The sequence below is a fragment of the Myxine glutinosa genome, unplaced genomic scaffold, assembly GCF_964187855.1.
Source record: "Myxine glutinosa unplaced genomic scaffold, kmMyxGlut1.1 SCAFFOLD_602, whole genome shotgun sequence".
In the NCBI taxonomy this organism is placed as follows: domain Eukaryota; kingdom Metazoa; phylum Chordata; class Myxini; order Myxiniformes; family Myxinidae; genus Myxine; species Myxine glutinosa.
This window is the reverse complement of record NW_027616698.1, coordinates 57,896-77,906: the sequence shown is the minus strand read 5'-3', so window position 1 is coordinate 77,906 and position 20,011 is coordinate 57,896. Positions and strand designations below refer to the sequence as shown.

Sequence of the window (20,011 nt, the reverse complement as noted above, 5' to 3'; positions counted from 1 at the left end):
TTTTTTCAGGTTCTGCTCATCTTGGTTAGTGGGAAAGGTCCCTCGTGGCATCGGGAAAATGGTATCCGTCACAACAATTGCACTCCATTATATTCAAATGGAATATTTTTGTTTTTTAAAATTTATTTATTTTATTTTTTTCCTTTTGGGCTGGAGCACCTTGCTCATCAACTTGATATAAAAGTCGTCACTTGATTGGTTCCAGAAATGCATAGTCAACTTGTTTGGTGCGGAGATGGGTTCAACTCTTCAACCGCTCTCGCCATAGGTCAGTTTCCGCTCTTGGTTTCTTCAACAGTTATTTAATTTAATGGCCAATATTCTGCTGGATTTTTCTAACTTGGTTCCTCCTGTACGAGTGTTTGGACGCAAGACTCGGTTTGCCATCTCCGCTCACCCATACGCTATAGCTGATCCAAAGTGCAGAACAAAAGGCTATGCAGATAGTTTTATCCCTCGTGCTGTCTCACTCTGAAATTCACTACCTTTAATGTGCTTCCTATTATCCGACGGTTTACTTGGCTTCAAGAGGAATATCGATTCCTACTTCCTACATCTTTGAGGTTTAATCAGGTTTTACCTCACTTCTGCTATTTTCTGTCTTTAATGTTTTCTTATTTCTTTTCTTTTTTTTTTTGCTTTATCCTCGTCTTTTTATAACCTTTCCTTAGCCCCTTACCTAGAGTGGCTTTATGCCTTGTTTGGGGCGATTTACATTAATAAAAATTGCAAAAATTCAGGTCCCCCCCCCCCCCTCAAATTACGGATTTTTCAAAAAATTAGCAAATTTTCCAAATTCCCAAATTGCCGGTCCCATTGCAACTATTATTTATTTGAATTTCGCAAGTTTCATGGTGTGTGTATGTATGTACGTGTATATATATATATATCTTGTCTGGCATTGGAATTCCAGACGAGGTATTGTTATCGTGCACCGATATGCATGGCTGGCGGACTTCCTCTCTAGTCGTAGTCAACGTGTGGCCCTGAATGGGTTTCTCTCATCTCCTCTTCCTGTTCAGGCTGGAGTTCCCCAAGGCAGTGTTCTGGGCCCTGTGCTTTTTCTGGTCTTCATCAATGATCTCTCTGACTCTCTTGAAAACCCTCTCTATCTCTTTGCTGACGACTCTACTCTCTGTCGCTCCATTCTTCATCCCTCAGATCGGCAGTCTGCAGCCTCCTAACTCTCTGCAGACCTTGACAAAATCACAGACTGGGCAAACAAGTGGACCATGTCTTTCAATCCTGACAAATCTCACACTCTTACGATGTCTCTCCAAAAAGACCGACTGGACAACCCTCCCATCCACTTTCTGAATAATCCTCTCCAAGAAGTTCTGTCACTCAAGCTTTTGGGTCTCACTATCTGCCATGATCTTTCCTGGAAAAAACACATTTCAAATCTGGCCTCCAAAGCCAGTCGCCGACTGGGCATCCTCCGTCGTGCGAAGTCCTTCCTTGGCACACCTGAGCTCCTCACCACATACAAGGCTTTCATCCGCAGCTCAATGGAATACTGCTCTCCCCTCTGGGCTGGTGCTCCTGCCTCACACCTAGCTCGCCTTCGCGCTGTTGAAACCAAAGCATTCAGAATCATTGGAATCTCCCACGACGAAGCTAACTCCAAGGGCCTCTCACTTACTCACCGCAGGCAGGTTGGTGGTCTTTCCGTCTTCTACCGACTCCTCTCTGGCCTTGCCCCCCAGCTCTCTCTGGGCTCTGTCCCGCAAATATTCCTGCAGGTCGCACAAGATCTGCCTGCAACCCTCTTTTGGTTAAACTGCCAAAATCAAGACTCTCTGCTCACCTTCACTCCTTCATTCCTCTTTTCTCCCGCCTCTGGAACAAACTCCCTCACTCTCTTCAATCCCACTCCACCCTCCAAGTCTTTAAAACAGCTGTTCACCACCATCTCTTATCTTCCCCCATCCAAAACCTTTATCTTTTCTACCCCCGCTAATTTCACCCCAAATCCACTTTTTGAAATACCAACTTCTGTCCTGGAAGTCCTTGGTGTCCTTGTGCTTTATACTTCTCCCTCCCCCCCACCCCCTTCCCATGCCTCCTCCCTCCGGGCCCTCTCTCTTCCACACATCTCCCTGCTCTCGGATGTTGTGTTTGTGTGCTTCCTCTTTTCTCCCCATCTTGTCTTCTGCTCCCTCTTTTTGTACACCGCTCCTTTCCTATGCCATCTCCAGGCATTGCAAATCGTCATTGCTGGGCACCGAAGGGGGCTCGGCAGTGACACGCGCTGAAAGAGAGTACTCAGTTTTCACTCTGGTTGTTTGTTTTCTTTCTTGTTGTACACCGCTCCTTTCCTATGCCATCTCCAGGCATTGCAAATCGTCATTGCTGGGCACCGAAGGGGGCTCGGCAGTGACGCACGCTGAAAGAGAGTACTCAGTTTTCACTCTGGTTGTTGTACACCACTCCTTTCCTATGCCATCTCCAGGCATTGCAAATCGTCATTGCTGGGCACCGAAGGGGGCTCGGCAGTGACGCACGCTGAAAGAGAGTACTCAGTTTTCACTCTGGTTGTTTGTTTTCTTGCTTTCTTTCTTGTTGTACACTGCTCCTTTCCTATGCCATTTCCAGGCATTGCAAATCGTCATTGCCGGGCACCAAAGGGGGCTCAGCAGTGACGCACGCTGAAAGAAAGTACTCAGTTTTCACTCTGGTTTCTTGTTTTCTTGTTTTCTTGTTTTCTTGTTTTTTTGTTTTCTTTCTTGGTTGTCCGGGTGATATCTCAGCCATCCTTTGAGCTCGGAAGCTGAAATTTCGGCACAATAGTGAGCACGTCCTTTGTCAAAAACGGTATTTTTTTTTTGATTAATCAATAAATTGAGGAGTTATTTAATTATTAGCGATTAATTAAGTACTTATTTAATTAATTAAATTTCCTTTCTCTTCTGACCATTAACTCAGGCACCTTTTGAGTTAGGAAGCTGATATTTGGACATGCCAATGACCAGGTGATTTGGCTGCAAAGGATATTTTTGATTTATTAATGAATCGATTAATTGATTAATTATTTAATTATTCGATTAATGACAAAAACTTTTTTTTTTTTAGTTACAGATTCTGATGAAATAGTGGTAGTTTATGTGTTCTCTGACCAAATTGATTAATAATTTAATGTTTTTATGATTATTATTTATTTATTTTAATTATTAATCATTTATTTATTTTCTTTCTCATTTGGCCAATATCTCAGGCACCTTTTGAGCTGGGAAGCTAATATTTGGACATGACAGTGACCAGGTGATGTGGCTATAAAGGATATTTTTGATTTATTGATTAATCATTTCATCTATTAATTATTTATTGATTAATCGATTAATTATTTATTGAGTAATCAATTAATTATTTAATTTTTTATAAATGACTTATTTAATTAAATTTCTAAAAGATACATCTTCGGATGAAGCACTAGTGGTTTAGTTATGCGATTAGCCAATTGATTATGAAAATATTTTGTGATAATCTTTTATTGATTTTAATTATACAATTAATCAATCAATTAGTGTACACCTCTCCCTCCCAATGCAGCCTCAATGAGCTGCACTGCGGTATTGCCGGGCGCCCGAGGCGCCCCGGCAATGCCGCGCTGCAGCATATTTAATTATTTGGCATGGGGCGGTGCACTTTGAATGTATTTGTACTTGTTGTACACCGCTCCTTTCCTCTGCCATCTCCAGGCATTGCAAATCGTCATTGCCGGGCACCAAAGGGGGCTCGGCAGTGACGCACGCTGAAAGAGAGTACTCAGTTTTCACTCTGGTTTCTTGTTGTACACCGCTCCTTTCCTATGCCATCTCCAGGCATTGCAAATCGTCATTGCCGGGCACCAAAGGGGGCTCGGCAGTGACGCACACTGAAAGAGAGTACTCAGTTTTCACTCTGGTTTCTTGTTTTCTTGTTGTACACCGCTCCTTTCCTATGCCATCTCCAGGCATTGCAAATCGTCATTGCCGGGCACCAAAGGGGGCTCGGCAGTGACGCACGCTGAAAGAGAGTACTCAGTTTTCACTCTGGTTTCTTGTTTGTTTTCTTATTTGTTTTCTTGTTTGTTTTCTTTCTTGTTTTCTTTCTTGTTTTCTTTCTTGGTTGTCTGGACGATATCTCAGCCATCCTTTGAGCAGCGAGGAAGCTGAAATTTCGGCACAATAGTGAGCAAGTCCTTTGTCAAAAACGGTATTTTTTTTAAAAATTAATCAATAAATTGAGGAGTTATTTAATTATTAGCGATTAATTAAGTACTTATTTAATTAATCAAATTTCCTTTCTCTTCTGACCATTAACTCAGGCACCTTTTGAGTTAGGAAGCTGATATTTGGACATGCCAATGACCAGGTGATTTGGCTGCAAACGATATTTTTGATTTATTAATTAATCAATTAATCGATTAATTATTTAATTATTCGATTAATGACCAAAAAAATTTTTTTTTTTTAGTTACAGATTTTGATGAAATAGTGGTAGTTTATGTGTTCTCTGACCAAATTGATTAATAATTTAATTTTTTTATGATTACTATTTATTTATTTTCATTATTAATCATTTATTTATTTTCTTTCTCATTTGGCCAATATCTCAGGCACCTTTTGAGCTGGGAAGCTAATATTTGGACATGAGTAACCAAGTGATGTGGCTATCAAGGATATTTTTGATTTATTGATTAATCATTTCATCTATTAATTATTTATTGATTAATCGATTAATTATTTTTTGAGTAATCAATTAATTATTTAATTTTTTATAAATGACTCATTTAATTAAATTTCTAAACGATACATCTTCGGATGAAGCACTAGTGGTTTAGTTATGCGATTAGCCAATTGATTATGAAAATATTTTGTGATAATCTTTTATTGATTTTAATTATACAATTAATCAATCAATTAATGTACACCTCTCCCTCCCAATGCAGCCTCAATGAGCTGCACTGCGGCATTGCCGGGCGCCGGAGGCACCCCGGCAATGCCGCGCTGCAGCATATTTAATTATTTGGCATGGGGCGGTGTACTTTGAATGTATGTGTACTTGTTTTCTTTCTTGTTTGTTTGTTTGTTTGTCCGTGCGATATCTCAGCCATCCTTTGAGCTAGGAAGCTGATATTTCGGCACAATAGTGAGCAAGTCCTTTGGCAAAAACGGTATTTTTTGTTTTTTGATTAATCAATTAATTGAGGAGTTATTTAATTATTAGCGATTAATTAAGTACTTATTTAATTAATTAAATTTCCTTTCTCTTCTGACCATTATCTCAGGCATCTTTTGAGTTCGGAAGCTGATATTTGGGCATGCCAATGACCAAGTGATTTGGCTGTAAAAGGTATTTTTTATTTATTGATTAATTAATTAATCGATTAATTATTTAATTATTCAATGAATGATTTAATTAATTTAAAAAAATTAAGTTACAGATTCCGATGAAATGGTGGTGGTTTATGTATTCTATGAGCCAATTGATTAACTATTTAATTTTTTTATGATTATTATTTATTTCTTTTCATTATAATCATTTATTTATTTTCTTTCTCATCTGGGCAATATCTCAGGCACCTTTTGAGCTAGGAAGCTAATATTTGGACATGACAGTGACCAGGTGATGTGGCTATAAAGGATATTTTTGATTTATTGATTAATAATTTAATCGATTAATAATTTATTGATTAATCAATTAATTATTAATTTTTTTATTAATGAATTATTTAATTACATTTCTAAAAGATACATCTTCGGATGAAGCACTAGTGGTTTAGTTATGCTATTAGCCAATTGATTGAGAAAATATTTTATGATAATCTTTTATTGATTTTAATTGTGCAATTAATCAATCAATTATTGTACACCTCTCCCTCCCAATGCACTCTCTGAGAGCTGCACCGCGGTATTGCTGGGCGCCCGAGGCGACCCGGCAATGCCGCACTGTAGGATATATAATTATTTGGCATGGGGGCGGTGCACTTTGACTGTATCTTTACTTGTTTGTTTGTTTGTTTACCTGTTTGTTTGGTTACCTGTTTGTTTGTCTGTTTATCTGTTTCTTTGTCTGTTTACCATTTTGTTTGTCTATCTGTCTGTTTGTCCTCACAGAACGTGAGCATGCTTTTCTCTGCAACCGTTGGTCCGGTTGCCAAGAAATGTTCACCATCCAATAGAGTTTTATAATGATTATGACGTCATATGTCACGTGGTATGGGTGCCATCTTGGAAAAATCAAAAACTTTGCACATCTATATTCACAAAACCGACGTATGGAATAAATTGAAACGTGGCTTATTGTTAAGTACTCCCAATGAAGAATAACATATATTTGTGATGATGTCATCAGTGCCTTCATTATTGTGATATTAGACAAGTAGAACGCTTGATTCGATCAGTTTAAAGTTTCTTGAGCGTGATATACACAAAAACTGTATGGGAGAATTAAATCATCGGCCACGTGTTTGGCAGCCATATTGGATTGAACACAAATCTGTCAATAAACCACGCAAACGCAGCAGCTATTATATACCACACAAAAAACGCCACACAAACACATCCTGGCGAGGGTCTGCACTCTCTAAATTTTTTTTCATGTTTTGTGTCTGCAATGCAGGAAGCATACATGTTTGAGGAAAACACAAGACGAACATGCTCTCTGCTCTGTGGACTCTGGAAATTTGAGTTGCCATGGGTGACAAAGACAAGGCGACCCATAAGGCCTCAATTGCATCTCACCTGCCCAAGTTATCTTACATTGGCTCCAATCAACGGGATCCATTCTGCGCAGACCCCGAAGGCCTCAGTCCTCCTGCACAATGTCTGATTCGTCCTTCTCACCCTGTTTCAGCCCCTTGTATTGAGGAAAAGCAAACGGGGACCAAGAAACGTGGAATATTTCGTGCTTTTTCTTTTACATTGCATCGACGGCGTTATAGCTTCGGACAATGGAGCCGTGATTCTGGAAATCACAATGAACGTCGGTCTTTGCACGATTCTTCGGAGTCCAGTAAGGGCTTCCCATCTAACGGTACACATTCCTATGACGGTAATAAGACCTGGAATAGTAAGACCCCTCAGAAGCAGCACAGAATAGTCAGTGGGTCTACAAGGGGTTCCTCCTTAAAACGAGACTCTCTTCTTGCTTTAGGACCATTTTGGGGTTGCTTGCAGCAGTCACGATCAGAAGATAATAATGATGATGATGTTCTGAAAAGTCTTCCGAATTTCAAAGTCACTGAGACACAAATTGCCCACAATGTCAGTGATGGGAGCTGCGAGACCTCGAGTTGCAATGTATCAAGCAAAGGTAGACTAGGTCCCGTGACCAAAATTTTAAATTGCAAAGCTTCAATGGAGAACTTTTGTGAGGTATGGAGCCTAAAAAGCAGGAGTAGTGGAAACTATGAGAACGTCGTCACAGTTCCACAAACACATCATCAGGATGAAAATGAACCACTCGTACAGAATGATGGCACCAACATAGTAGAGGAACTCGATACTATGGCGGGCATAGCTTCCAAAACCAATCGGCTGCATTTGGTGGCTAACGGCAATGAATCAAACCAACCGTGCAAGCACAAGGTTGCAGACATTGTTGAACATGCAGCAGTGCAAGAGATGTTCAGTGTTGAGGATGTTGACACCATGACTGAGACCCCTGAAGTTGATTTGGAGACGGTCAGTTTTTCAGATATTGAAAAAGACATTGGTTTCCCAAGCTTGGCACTACAACAAAGCGACTGTGACATGCAGGGCTCCGTCGATGCACTACCTTCAATACCCGAGAGTCCAGGATCCTCCCGTAGCACTGACAGCGCATTGATGGAAGATTTTGTGGATGGAGAAAATGGGAAACCAGAAGGTGGGGCTGAGAGAGACATTCTCGTTTGGAACGCCATCGTTTTGCCTCAAGGACAAGAGAAATACACAAAGTTAACATCTGTTCCCTCTTCTCTGGTAAAGCTTGAGTCCTGCCCTGATGAGGTTTTGCTTGATGCCGATGAAAGTAGTTGGGCCACGTGTCGTCTGGAAGTGAGTGACGATAAGGACATGGCCGCTACCGTCGAGTTGCCCACATCCAAGAGTGGAATGGATTGCTCTGAACAAATTGGTGGCACTGGGACAAAAGTTGTCGCAAAATGGCTGCAGTTTGGGAATGCAGGTTTGTTTTACTGAGTTGCATTTTATTTTACTTGTTTTGTTTTTAAATACACATTGCCTTCAAAAAGTGTTTTACCCTTGATTTTTTTTTTCACATTTTGTTGTGTAACAGCCTGAATTAAAAATAGATTTTTTTTTGTCACTAACAAAATACCTCATAATGTCAGTGGCATTTCCCTTTTTTAGAATTTCTTACAGAGCAATTGAAAATGAAATACAGAAATATCTAATTTATATAAGTATTCAGCCCCTGAGTCAATACTTCATAGAAGCGCCTTTGGCAGCGATTACAGCTCCAAGTCTTCCTGGGTTTGTCTATATCAGCTTTGCACATCTGGATATATGGAGTTTCTCTCATTCTTCCTTGCAGATTTGCTCAAGCTCTGTCGAGTCTAAAAGAGAGCATCAGTGAACAGCAATCTTCAAGTCTTTTCCACAGATTCTCAATGGGATTCATGTCTGGGCTTTGTCTGGGCCATTCAAGGACTTTCACATTCTTGTTCAGAAACCATTCCAGTGTTGCTTTGGCTGAATGCTGGGGGTCATCGTCCTGTTGGAACATAAAATCTTCACCGCAGTCCAGGTTATTTTGCACTCTGAAGCAGGTTCTTCTCAAATATATGTCTGTATTTGGCTCCGTACATCAATCCTTATATACTTACGAGTCTCCCAATCCTCGTCACTGAAAAGCATCTCCATAGTATGATGCTTCACAGTAGGGATGGTGTTAGATGCGTTCTGCTCGTTTTCTGCCAGACATAGCGCTTTGCATTCAGGCCAAAGAGCTCAATTTTCTTCTCGTCAGGCCACGGAATATTTTGCCTGATGGTCTGAGTTTTTCACTTGCCTTTTTGTAAGCTCCAGGCGTCCTTTCATGTGCCTTTTCTCAGGAGTGACTTGCATCTTGCCACTCTCCAATAAAGCCTAGATTTGTGAAGTTCTGCAGAGACTGTTGTCCTTCCAGCAAGTTCTCCCATCTCAGCCAAGGAACTCTGTAGTTCTGTCAGTGTGGCCATTGGGTTGTTGGTCGCCTCCCTGATCAAAGTCCTTCTTGCCCGGTTGCTCAGTTTGGTCGGACGGCCAGCTCTAGGAAGTGTCTGGGTAGTTCGATATTCTTTCCATTTCCTAACGATGGAGCTCACTGTGCTCTTGGAAACTTTCAACAATATAAATTGTTTTATCCCCTTCCCCAGATCTCTGCCTCCTCACAATTCTATATCTGAGTTATACGAACAGTTCCTTGGACTTCCTGGTAGAGTTTATGCTCTGACATTCACTGTCAACTGTGAGACCTTATATGGACAGGTGTTTCTTTCTAAATCATGTAAAATCAATTTAATTGTGCGGACTCCAATTTGAAGTTGTAGAGATGTCTGAAGGATGATCAAAGGAAATTAGATGCACCTGAGCTCAATTTGGAATGTCATAGCAAAGGGGATGAATACTTATTGACTCGAGACATTTCTGCTTTTCATTTTTAATTATTTTGCAAAAAATTGTCAAAAAAAAAAATCGACTTTGACATTATGGGGTATTATGTGCAGATCAATAACAAAACAAATCTCAATTTAATCCATCTTAAGTTCAGGTGTGTGTGTGTGTGTGTGTGTGTGTGTGTGTGTGTGTGTGTGTGTGTGTGTGTGTGTGTGTGTGTGTGTGTGTGTGTGTGTGTGTAATGGAATATTCTTTTTGTGGAAAAATTTTCAACATCTGAGATTGATTGTTATTCTGATTGCAAATTGCATAAAAAATTGTTGTTTCGTGGTTAATATGGATTGGTAGTTCTTGTGGCTTATTTTTAAATACTCAAAATGAAAAGTTGTTTTATTTTGAGAAGATTTTACTGAAAACAACGTTTTTATCCTCTTTCTGAAGTCTTCTTGCTTGGTGAGCTTGTCTGCGTTATTGATGTAACGTTTGATGGGTTATGGTGCCATATTGTTCCCACTGGCTTTTCATCCCAGAGACTGTGGACTCGAGTCCAACACACTATTCAGGAGTTGATCTGTAATGTTCTGTAAATGAACATAATCCCAGGAGAATGGCCATGGCAAATGAACAATCCATAAATGCTCGGCCATATTACTAATGGCAGCCAGGAAGTGGGTATTCTGCCCGCCCTGCTTTCTCTTGTCAATATTTAATGCCAGTGCACGCTTCTGGTTGATTTTTCATGTCCAGAAGCCAATGGTGCACGAGGTTGAAACCACTACTGATGAGGGCAGCTCTGCCGACATCCTCAGAACAGATGACAAAAGACAGCTTAAAAGGAGTGGTGTGTTGCATCACATGTGTCATGTGACCATTTAAATTTAAGTTGTGCACACTTTGTAGAGCAAGATGTTCATTGTCTACCTAGAAGTTGTGTTATTCGCCAGGTAGATGACATTTGAGAGTACAATAAGGTGCAAGGTTCATACATCTTGCTTTTTGTTGATTAACATTGTATGATTATTTCATACAATGTTAATCAACAAAAAAAGCAAGATGTATGAACCTTGAACCCTTTATGAACCTAAAGGTGGTTTAACATTGTATGATTATTTCCCTAGATTCAGGAGAACAGGAAGGACGTGATCAAAAGCAGGTGAACGTGAACATTCAGGCTTATTCGGATGAAGTGAAGCAGAAAGAGGAGGATGTGAAGAGGATTCGAGCAGCAAGCGTCGCTTCATCTTCTGGGGTGAACAGCATTGTATAGGCTCTGGGGGGTTGCTTGTGTACATCTCTCTTCTACGGCAAAACTTTTGATTTTCCTGTTCTATATGTTGAGACCCTTGGAAAAAATCTGGGTAACACTCCCAGATCAAGTACGTTTTTTCTGCACACCCCAATACGTGATTATGACTTGAGGCCAATTAGCCGAAATAGCAAAATTCAGTTTTCATGGAATAATTCAAGAGTAGGCAGCTTTAGATTCAAATGTAACATTTATTTATCATGTTTAGACATAACTAACACATTTTTAGCATGGTTCAATACTATAAACTGTCTTTTTTAGGGAAAAAAACACGTCATTTAGCTTCTTTTTCTCCAAAAATCACTTTCAGTTTGAAAGGCGCTCAAAATCCGATCACCTCTCATACACCCAATTATGTCGATAAAGCAAACAAAATTTGTCAGAAGCTTCCTTATGAAGCCCTTTAATAATTCCATGCATCATATTTATGATTCATTATATTGTATAGTGACAGTGGGGTCAAATGTTAACAAAGGTTACCCCTACCCCAAAAAGCGGTATAAACCAAAATTGGTTAAATTGGTCTAACTTTAGAAGTAAGTGTGATATTCGGCTGATTTTGGTGTCTATGTATGGGTTTTTGATAGCAAGCTATTCATTGGAACCATAATCAACCCCTTTTGAATACACCTAATTTGCATAATTTCAAAATGGCCGCCAAACACCTCCTGGCAATGATGTTGACTAAATTTCGCTCAAAATTCAGCTTAAGCAAAACTATTACACTTACATAGCTTAAGGATTCATGAATTAAAATCATAACATGTCCACAAACCCAATATAACTGTCATAACAAGGAAGCGCGTGCTGTCAATTACCACCATTTACCACCCGTGCAACTTCAATACATGTACTCTTTATCAAGCAACAGGATTCTTGCAGGCATCAGGGGAAGCCTTTTTGCAATGACAAAAATTTACACATTTGATTATGGCGGTCCTACAGGGGCATGTTGACCTGGCACACTTAGTGCATGAACAGACAACTGTCCAATGTGATTCTAGAGTTTTCCACGTTGTCTCAGGTATCAGCTGTTCCTTGTCATGCGTATAACCACAATCCTCTGGCTTAAGTGCGATCACATTTTCAGAATCTTGATGAAGCTCCAAAGCATGCATGATATTGTAGGCATCGAAAAAGCTACGCTTCATATGTGGCAGGAGACCTTGGCTGGTTGGTGGCAGGTTGTGATGAGAACTCCCTTTGACATGATGGAAGATCTCCGCACGCAAGTTCGAAAATGTATTCGCATCGCTTTTTGGTTTCAGTACTTTGACCAAGTAGGATTCTGCATTCTTGATCAAAGGCTGAGAAAGGGTCGGCAACCCTCCAAAGTGCTTCAATAACCTTTCTGGCTCGGCATTCAAGGTGGCTTTCTTGGTCCCAACTTTGCTAGTGATATCACATCCTGTAAGACTGTGTACGGCAGGAAGAACAGCACAGAGTTGACATCCGATGCGCTCGAACAAGGTATGAAGGGGCACATACCGAGTGCTATCTCCAACTCCAGCTCGTACCCACAGCTCCTCTAGGTCATGTTGGAGAAAGACAGGCATGTGGTGGAGCAAGGCAACAACTACATCAGTATCATTGGAGATGACAACACATATTTTGTGTCCTTCTTTGAGCGCGTCCAAAACATGAAGGAGTATGCGAAGATCCGCCTCTTCAAATGTGGATTGAAGGTGTACCAGTGCGCTCTCATCTCCGTTGTGCATTTTCATACATTTCCAATCCTCGTTCTCTCTGGTCACCTGTCCGAGTACAGTTGGGTACTGACCGGTATTTGCAATATTTGAACGAACATGGCTGCAGATCAGTTTTTCAAGGAGAAGTTTGTTGTTGATGGAAGGCCAGAATGTGTTCATATCCTTAGGTAGTGGTGTTGATGGGTCTATTGAAGTATATTCGATGGGTAGAGTGTCACTTCGCCTTTTCCTCTCGCTGTCCTTCATTGATGGATCATCAGAATACATGTCAAAGACATAGTCAGTCCGCCCAAACCGATGATATATGGCCGAAAATGACATGAAATTTGATAGAAGGTCATTGAATTTGGAGAGTTTCGTAACATTAACCTTTCGGATTGTGGCCATGATGTCAACTACAAATGATGCGTCTTTCCGATGACTATATGTAAATTCTTCCGGTTTTAGGTGCGTCTCCAACTCCTTCAGTAGCTGGCTCTTTGCTGGTTTAGTCATCATTCCTGCATCATCAAACAACACTGGGGAGGGAACAACATCGTACTTTAAGAGATCATCAGTGGTGAGGCCACGCTCCCGAGCTATTTCTATGTTTCTCTCAGCGATGTTCATCTCCTTCACTGTCGTCTTGGTAGTCTTCTGTGGCTTCTTTCGAAGAGTTTTCATCGTCTTCAAGTTTGTGTGGTGAATGGTACTGCTTATTCGTTCAGTCTTTGTGACAAACCTTTCCTTTCTGAATTTCAGGTACTTCTCTTTTCCTTTTGAAAAGGCATTGAGCATGTCAGTTTTTATATCATCGGACATAACCTCTTTTGTCACAAAATTTTGTAGTGTTTTGGAAGCGTCTAGAGACAGAGGGGACCCCTTCTCTTCAATGAATCTCATCATCTCCTGAATATGTCCTTCTTTGCGGTTCGTTGTGGCTTGAGATGATTCGTGGTGGCTGTAAGTCTCATGTGTCCTGTCAATCACATCACTGTATTGCCGATGTAGGTTCTTCACTGCCATCATTTCATGGTATATTAAGTCCCACTGGGCGACATACTGTTTTTGCATTGCATGTCCAATGACTCTATCGCTGCACTTAGATGAAAGGTTAATGCTTTGCTCTAATTTCTGGTCTCCTCCAACAGCGGTGAATCGGCCAGGTATCTCTCTGATTGAAAAATTGCCTTTGGCAAATTGTTCATGAACTGATGGTGCAGTCTCAGGTAGACGTCGCATGTCTTCAAGGTAGAGAGAACACCATCGCAAGTAGTTGGTCGAATCGAATGCCGCAAACAGGTTCAATGCACGCTGGACAGCGTCAAGATGCAGTTCCCAAATCCCTTCATGATCAGCTCTCAACAGATCACGGACAATATCCATCATTTGCAAGAACTGAGTCCAGAACTTGAAGTTTTCATTGGTATCAGACCGTGTTTGGATGAATCTGTTCAAATCTTCGACCAACGTTTTTGATGCATCAGCAAACTGAACCATATACTTCTGACTATCTGTGATGCATTTCTCCTTGACACTAGACTGGAGGTTCGTCAGGATGGCAAGCTCATGTGTATATTGGTCGATGCCTTTCTCGGAGAAGAATTCTTTGTACTGGAGGCGTTCAAAGGCTTCAGCAAGGAGCTGCATACCCTCAAGACAGCAGCTGTAGTGACCTCCATGTAGAACAGAATTCTCGATGACAGTTGGACCAAAAACACCAGCCTGCAACCATGTGATGTCCGCGCCACTTCCATCCAGGAGTTTGCCAATACATTTTAAAACAGTTTTCACTAAGTGAAACGTTCCCAGGCATGGAACCAGGGTCCTGAATTCCTCTGGTCTCAGCAGTTGTATATCACGGACGATGCAATAAACACCTTCATCACAATACATTGGTATCTCATTTTGAGTCAGCTGAGAACCAATGTCCATAAAGTTCTTCATAGCCGTATAAACTGTCGCGTACTCTGTAACTGGATGCGGCAGAACAGGTACAAATGCAAGATTCTTTAATGGGATGGCCTCCTCCGTCCAAACAGAGTTGCTAGCACTCCAAGATGGCATTGTTTGTGACTCGGGGTAGATGGACACTTCATCATGCATGACGTTCAAGCGTGCGAGGGACCAAGAAATATCCTTCAGTTTTGCTGCATCGGCTTCGGAGGAAGTGTAAGGCAGTTCGGCCACTTTGTAAGTTGCTGGGATGTCAGCACGGCGTGCGGGCTTGTGAAAGTCGGACAGTACCTGGCATTTTAATATTAAACTGAATGACTGTGGACCATGTGTGACCTGCGTGTCAGAAATCTTTGGTTTACTGGTCGACGACGGGGGTTTGTCTTGGTAGAGAACAGTCACAGTGTCATGTTCAGATACATTTGCCCCCTCATGGTCCCAGTTGTCAATTGCACCGGAGGTGAATTGCCCAGGATCAAAGTGTGACGGCAGTGAAACGCGATCGTTGTTGTGCTGTGCTGTAAACGTGGTAAGGTCATGTTGGTACCTACGCAGCTCTGGGTAGCTGATTGCTAGTCCTCCGTGGTTTAGAACTGTAGTTACAATTTTGCCACCACGCCCAAGACCATGAACTGATTCCGCATTCATAATATGCATTGGAGTTCTCTTTCTACCGCAGTGATGGATATAGTGCATGACTTGGAAGACAGATTGTATCTTTCTGCAACGCTGTGTGGAGAGGCTGTTACCTGATGGCTTGCTACCGGTATCGTAGTCATCATCATCTTCTTCATCCTCATCAACTGGTTTATCACTTTCTGTCATGACAGCTTCGGCTGCTTTTGCATATGTGTCAGGATTGAAATTGTACAAATGACTGAAAAAACGTAGTACAGGTTCAGGGATATTCATCTCGCTCAAGGAATGCTTTAGATCATGCGCATCACAAAAGCTATCGTCAAGGCCAAAATCATACTCATCTAGAGCCTTCCTAATCACACCAGCGCATACCTGAACAGGATCAAGGGAACGAATGCGCTCAGCTAACACTTTCTTTGGAACACTGAATACCATCATTGAGTTTTTGAACGAACTGGGATATGTAAAATCAATCTCATTACCAAAAGTGTTCAACAAGAAAACTTTTACATCTCTATTACGAAAGTTACATTTGTCATCAATATTGTTCAAAGAGTCTCTGATAGCACTAAGTTCATAACCCCTCCCTTCTTTTAGGCCTTGCTCTAACTCTTTAACAACCTGATTCCAAGCAAGCTGTTTCTCAGACACTTTTGGTATGGAAGCTTTATCACGAGTCATACTTATACAAGTATTTAGTCATGCAGTCCCTGTGGTAGTACAGATCTGCTCCAAACACAGAATGCGCATCTTGAAGGTCGCACGTTCGGGTGAACACATCATCTTGAAAGAAGTTTGTCGCAGCCAGAAAGGCTGAAGCACGGCCTGATTCACTAATGCGATATTTCGTGTACTGTTGTTTGTGTGATTTACTGTCACAGATAATACACCACTTGACGTAAGGCTGTTGTGGACGTCTCTGTATTCGGTGGATGTCGGACGGCCTTAGAACAAGTACTTCTATCTTCTTCCTGCTCAGAACGGGACAGGTCTTGGCATACAGCGAGACTCTTCCTTTTCCTATTGAGAACTGAAGTCATGATGTATTTTTTGTAACAGTCATTGGTCACATGATAAACAAACCCATCTCCTTTAACCAGCTTAAGCCGTTTGGAAACTTGATCATTGTGGATGTAACTTGCTTCTCGTATCCTTTTGCAACCATTAGTTGTGCTCAGTTTTATCCCCCGCGCTTTTCTGGCAGATGATGCAGTTTGTCGCATCAAACGAACTGTCTTCGGGCGGTCCTGAGAGAGTAACAGACTCCATCGTCAGCGGCCACGCCTGAAAAACAAAAAATGGATATTAGTTACGTTTGTACGGCTGTAAAAATCGGCAAGGTCGGACCATATGCTGAAAATATAAAATGTGAAAGACTGATAAGCCACAAAGAAACCCATGTTTATCCCTATTAAAGAGCTTCATAAGGAAGCTTCTGACAAATTTTGGCTGCTTTATCTACATAATTGGGTGTATGAGAGGTGATCGGATTTTGAGCGCCTATCAAACTGAAAGTGATTTTTGGAGAAAAAAAAGCTAAATGACGGGGTTTTTTTTCTAAAAAAGACAGTTTATAGTATTGCACCATGCTAAAAATGTGTTAGTTATGTCTAAACATGATAAATAAATGTTACATTTGAATCTAAAGCTGCCTACTCCTGAATTATTCCATGAAAACTGAATTTTGCTATTTCGGCTAATTGGCCTCAAGTCATAATCATGTATTGGGGTGTGCAGAAAAAACGTACTTGATCTGGGAGTGTTACCCAGATTTTTTCCAAGGGTCTCAACATATAGAACAGGAAAATCAAAAGTTTGGCCGTAGAAGAGAGATGTACACAAGCAACCCCCCAGAGCCATGAGTAGCATGGTATGTGTCGGATTTCATTTCCACTTGCAGTCCGTTGTTTTAGGGTATGTTGAACAGTTTTGGGGGTGGTTATGTCATATATTCAATATGATGTGCACTTGGACTTTAACTCTCGTAAAAATAAATTGGTAATTCAATTTGTCATGATTGATCAAAATAAGGCCATTTGTGGGATTGGGGGTGGAGAGGGGGTGGGGGAGATAATTACTCAATAATTCAAATACCCAATAATCCTGAGATATGTTGAATTAACAATAGACTTTATACTTGCACAGATTGTGTATGCAGGCCTCGCAGGACAGCCGGCTAGCCTGGGTTTACACACTCTCACCTCTAAAGCTCTCTAGCCTGGGTTAGAATCCCAACTCAGCTATAAACTGTCATCCCGGTGTTTCACAGGCACGGCCATTCATCAATATGTGTGCAGCAGGGATGTTAAACTAGGCATACCGTCTACTGGTTTGTGGAGGTTAAAGATCCCACGGTGTCCTTTGTGAAGAGTAGGCGAGCTTGGGGGTGGAGAGGGGGTGGGGGAGATAATTACTCAATAATTCAAATACCCAATAATCCTGAGATATGTTGAATTAACAATAGACTTTATACTTGCACAGATTGTGTATGCAGGCCTTGCAGGACAGCCGGCTAGCCTGGGTTTACACACTCTCACCTCTAAAGCTCTCTAGCCTGGGTTAGAATCCCAACTCGGCTATAAACTGTCATCCCGGTGTTTCACAGGCACGGCCATTCATCAATATGTGTGCAGCAGGGATGTTAAACTAGGCATACCGTCTACTGGTTTGTGGAGGTTAAAGATCCCACGGTGTCCTTTGTGAAGAGTAGGCGAGCTATCCTGGGCACCATGAACAAACTACCAACTCCTGCCCCAACTACTGCTGGGAGAGGGATGGCAAACCTCCCAGCATGACCCCAGGCCAAGAAACTGCTTCTGAGGAACCAACACACTCTATCAGACTTACATCATCAGTCATTGTGTGTGCAAGGGCAGGTAATTGAGAAAAGGAAAATATGGGGTAAGTAGGAGGGCAAGGGCGATTGTTATTTTGGGGAAGGTACTGTATGGCAAAGGAGTTTAGGAGGAGATCATGGAGAGCCAGACAGACAGCGAGACAGACAGACAGACAGACAGACAGAGATATAGAGACAGAGACACGTTGTGTATCAGAACTTGCAGCACAGCTTTGTTTATGCATTAAACTAAAATACCCCATTCCATATGTGAGTACGTACTATGTCGAATTGAAAAGGGCTTGGCAGATCTCCACCAAAATTTGCATACATTGTGGGGAAACGTGCAGGCCAGTCATGGGAACGATTTAAATTGACCCCTTTGAGAGTAGGGGAGGGTCTGATCAATAATATCAACGGATTATGTGAAGCACATTCATCCCAAGTCACAAAAATGACAAATTACCATAATGCGGCATTCAAATAAATGTCATGTTAAATGACAATATTTTACAACAAATCTAAACACTGCGTATCAGGAATTAACACAGAGCTAGAGGAGAAATGTTACCTGGCTTGGATTAATTGCTGCGTGAAAGAAAAAGATGAACGCGATTGTCCAATGAGATCTCGCACGACGATCATGTGACAGACACGAACAGCACTAGGTAGGGAGCATACCTCTGCCAGGTTGAACAGTTTACGTTTTGTATCCCACTGATAAACCGAAGTTTAGTTATAACACGTCCACAACCTTTTGAGATATCATGCTGTATATCGTTTTCACCCCTCAGCCCAAATTGGGCTAAGGGGTATTGTCGTCACAGGCGTCGTCCGGGCATCCGTCAACTTTTGGTTTCCGTCAATTTCAAGCAGAACGGCTTGTCCGATTAAATCCATTTTTGCAGTGTGTGTTGGGGTTGAGTAGATTAAGGCTCCTTTCGAAAATGGGCGCGCTGCGGTTTTCAATATGGCCGCCACGGCAGCCATCCGGGCGTCCATCAACTTTTGGTTTCCGTCAATTTCGAGCAGAACGGCTTGTCCGATTAAATCCATTTTTGCAGTGTGTGTTGGGGTTGAGTAGAGGAAAGTTCCTGGGCGTGCTGCGATTTTCAATATGGCCGCCACGGCAGACATCTTGAAATTGGTTTCTGTCAATTTCGAGCAGAATGGCGAAAATCTACAAAACACACCAACAGTTCTACTTGGAGACTTCAACATCGACAATTCACATCAATCACCACAAAGTCGCCAGCTCTTCACATTTCTCAAACAGCATAACTTTAACCATCTCATCACAAGTTATACAACAGACTACCAGACTACTATTGACCACATTTATTCAAATATTCCGGCTCCCAAAATACACACAGATGTTCATGAAACATATTATTCCTATCACAAAGCAATTTCTTGTTGTCTACACGATTAAACAAACGTATTGCCATGATACCTGTAAGTTTCTCTCATCCAGACACTATAGACGCAGACAACACAGAGAAGAATCAGTTGCATGAATTCAGTGTGGAGTTGGAGATGAAATTATAATTCCAGAGAGTTATACGATGAACCCAAAACGTGAGTGAAGAGACAAATGTTCTGAACCCCAGGAGTCTGGTCAGAGACTTATACAATGTAGCCAAGATGTTAGTGAACAGACAAACATTTGGCCACGATGCATGCTGCAATAGAAATATTCAATGGTTCATTGACATTAATTCAAAGTTAAAGGTATCCTTTTCTATGGTCTTCTTTGGCTGCTCCCTATGAATTTATAACCCACTCCTATATTCAATCATGCTGTTATAGTGTTATATGCTCCCACATGCAGCTGCCATATCTTTTTGAATCGTTCTGTTCAATAATTATATCCACACATCGCCACTATCATGAAATTTCTTTTCTGCAAAATCCTACTCGGTATACAACTTCGCTTCAAATAACAAATGATCATCTGTAGAGGCTACCGCTGGGTTTTCACAATCGCCTTGCACCTATCAAG

The 20,011-nt window shown here is 41.3% G+C and overlaps 1 pseudogene across 1 annotated transcript in view; it reads left to right on the top strand.

Moving 5' to 3' along the window:
• The window catches only part of LOC137439305 (lariat debranching enzyme-like), a 95,634-nt pseudogene extending 88,298 nt beyond the window's left edge, over positions 1-7,336 (top strand). The window contains exon 13 of the transcript XR_013621552.1: positions 6,604-7,336. The product of XR_013621552.1 is annotated as a lariat debranching enzyme-like (transcript). The remainder of the gene's footprint in view (positions 1-6,603) is intronic.
• Positions 7,337-20,011: the final 12,675 nt, after the last annotated feature.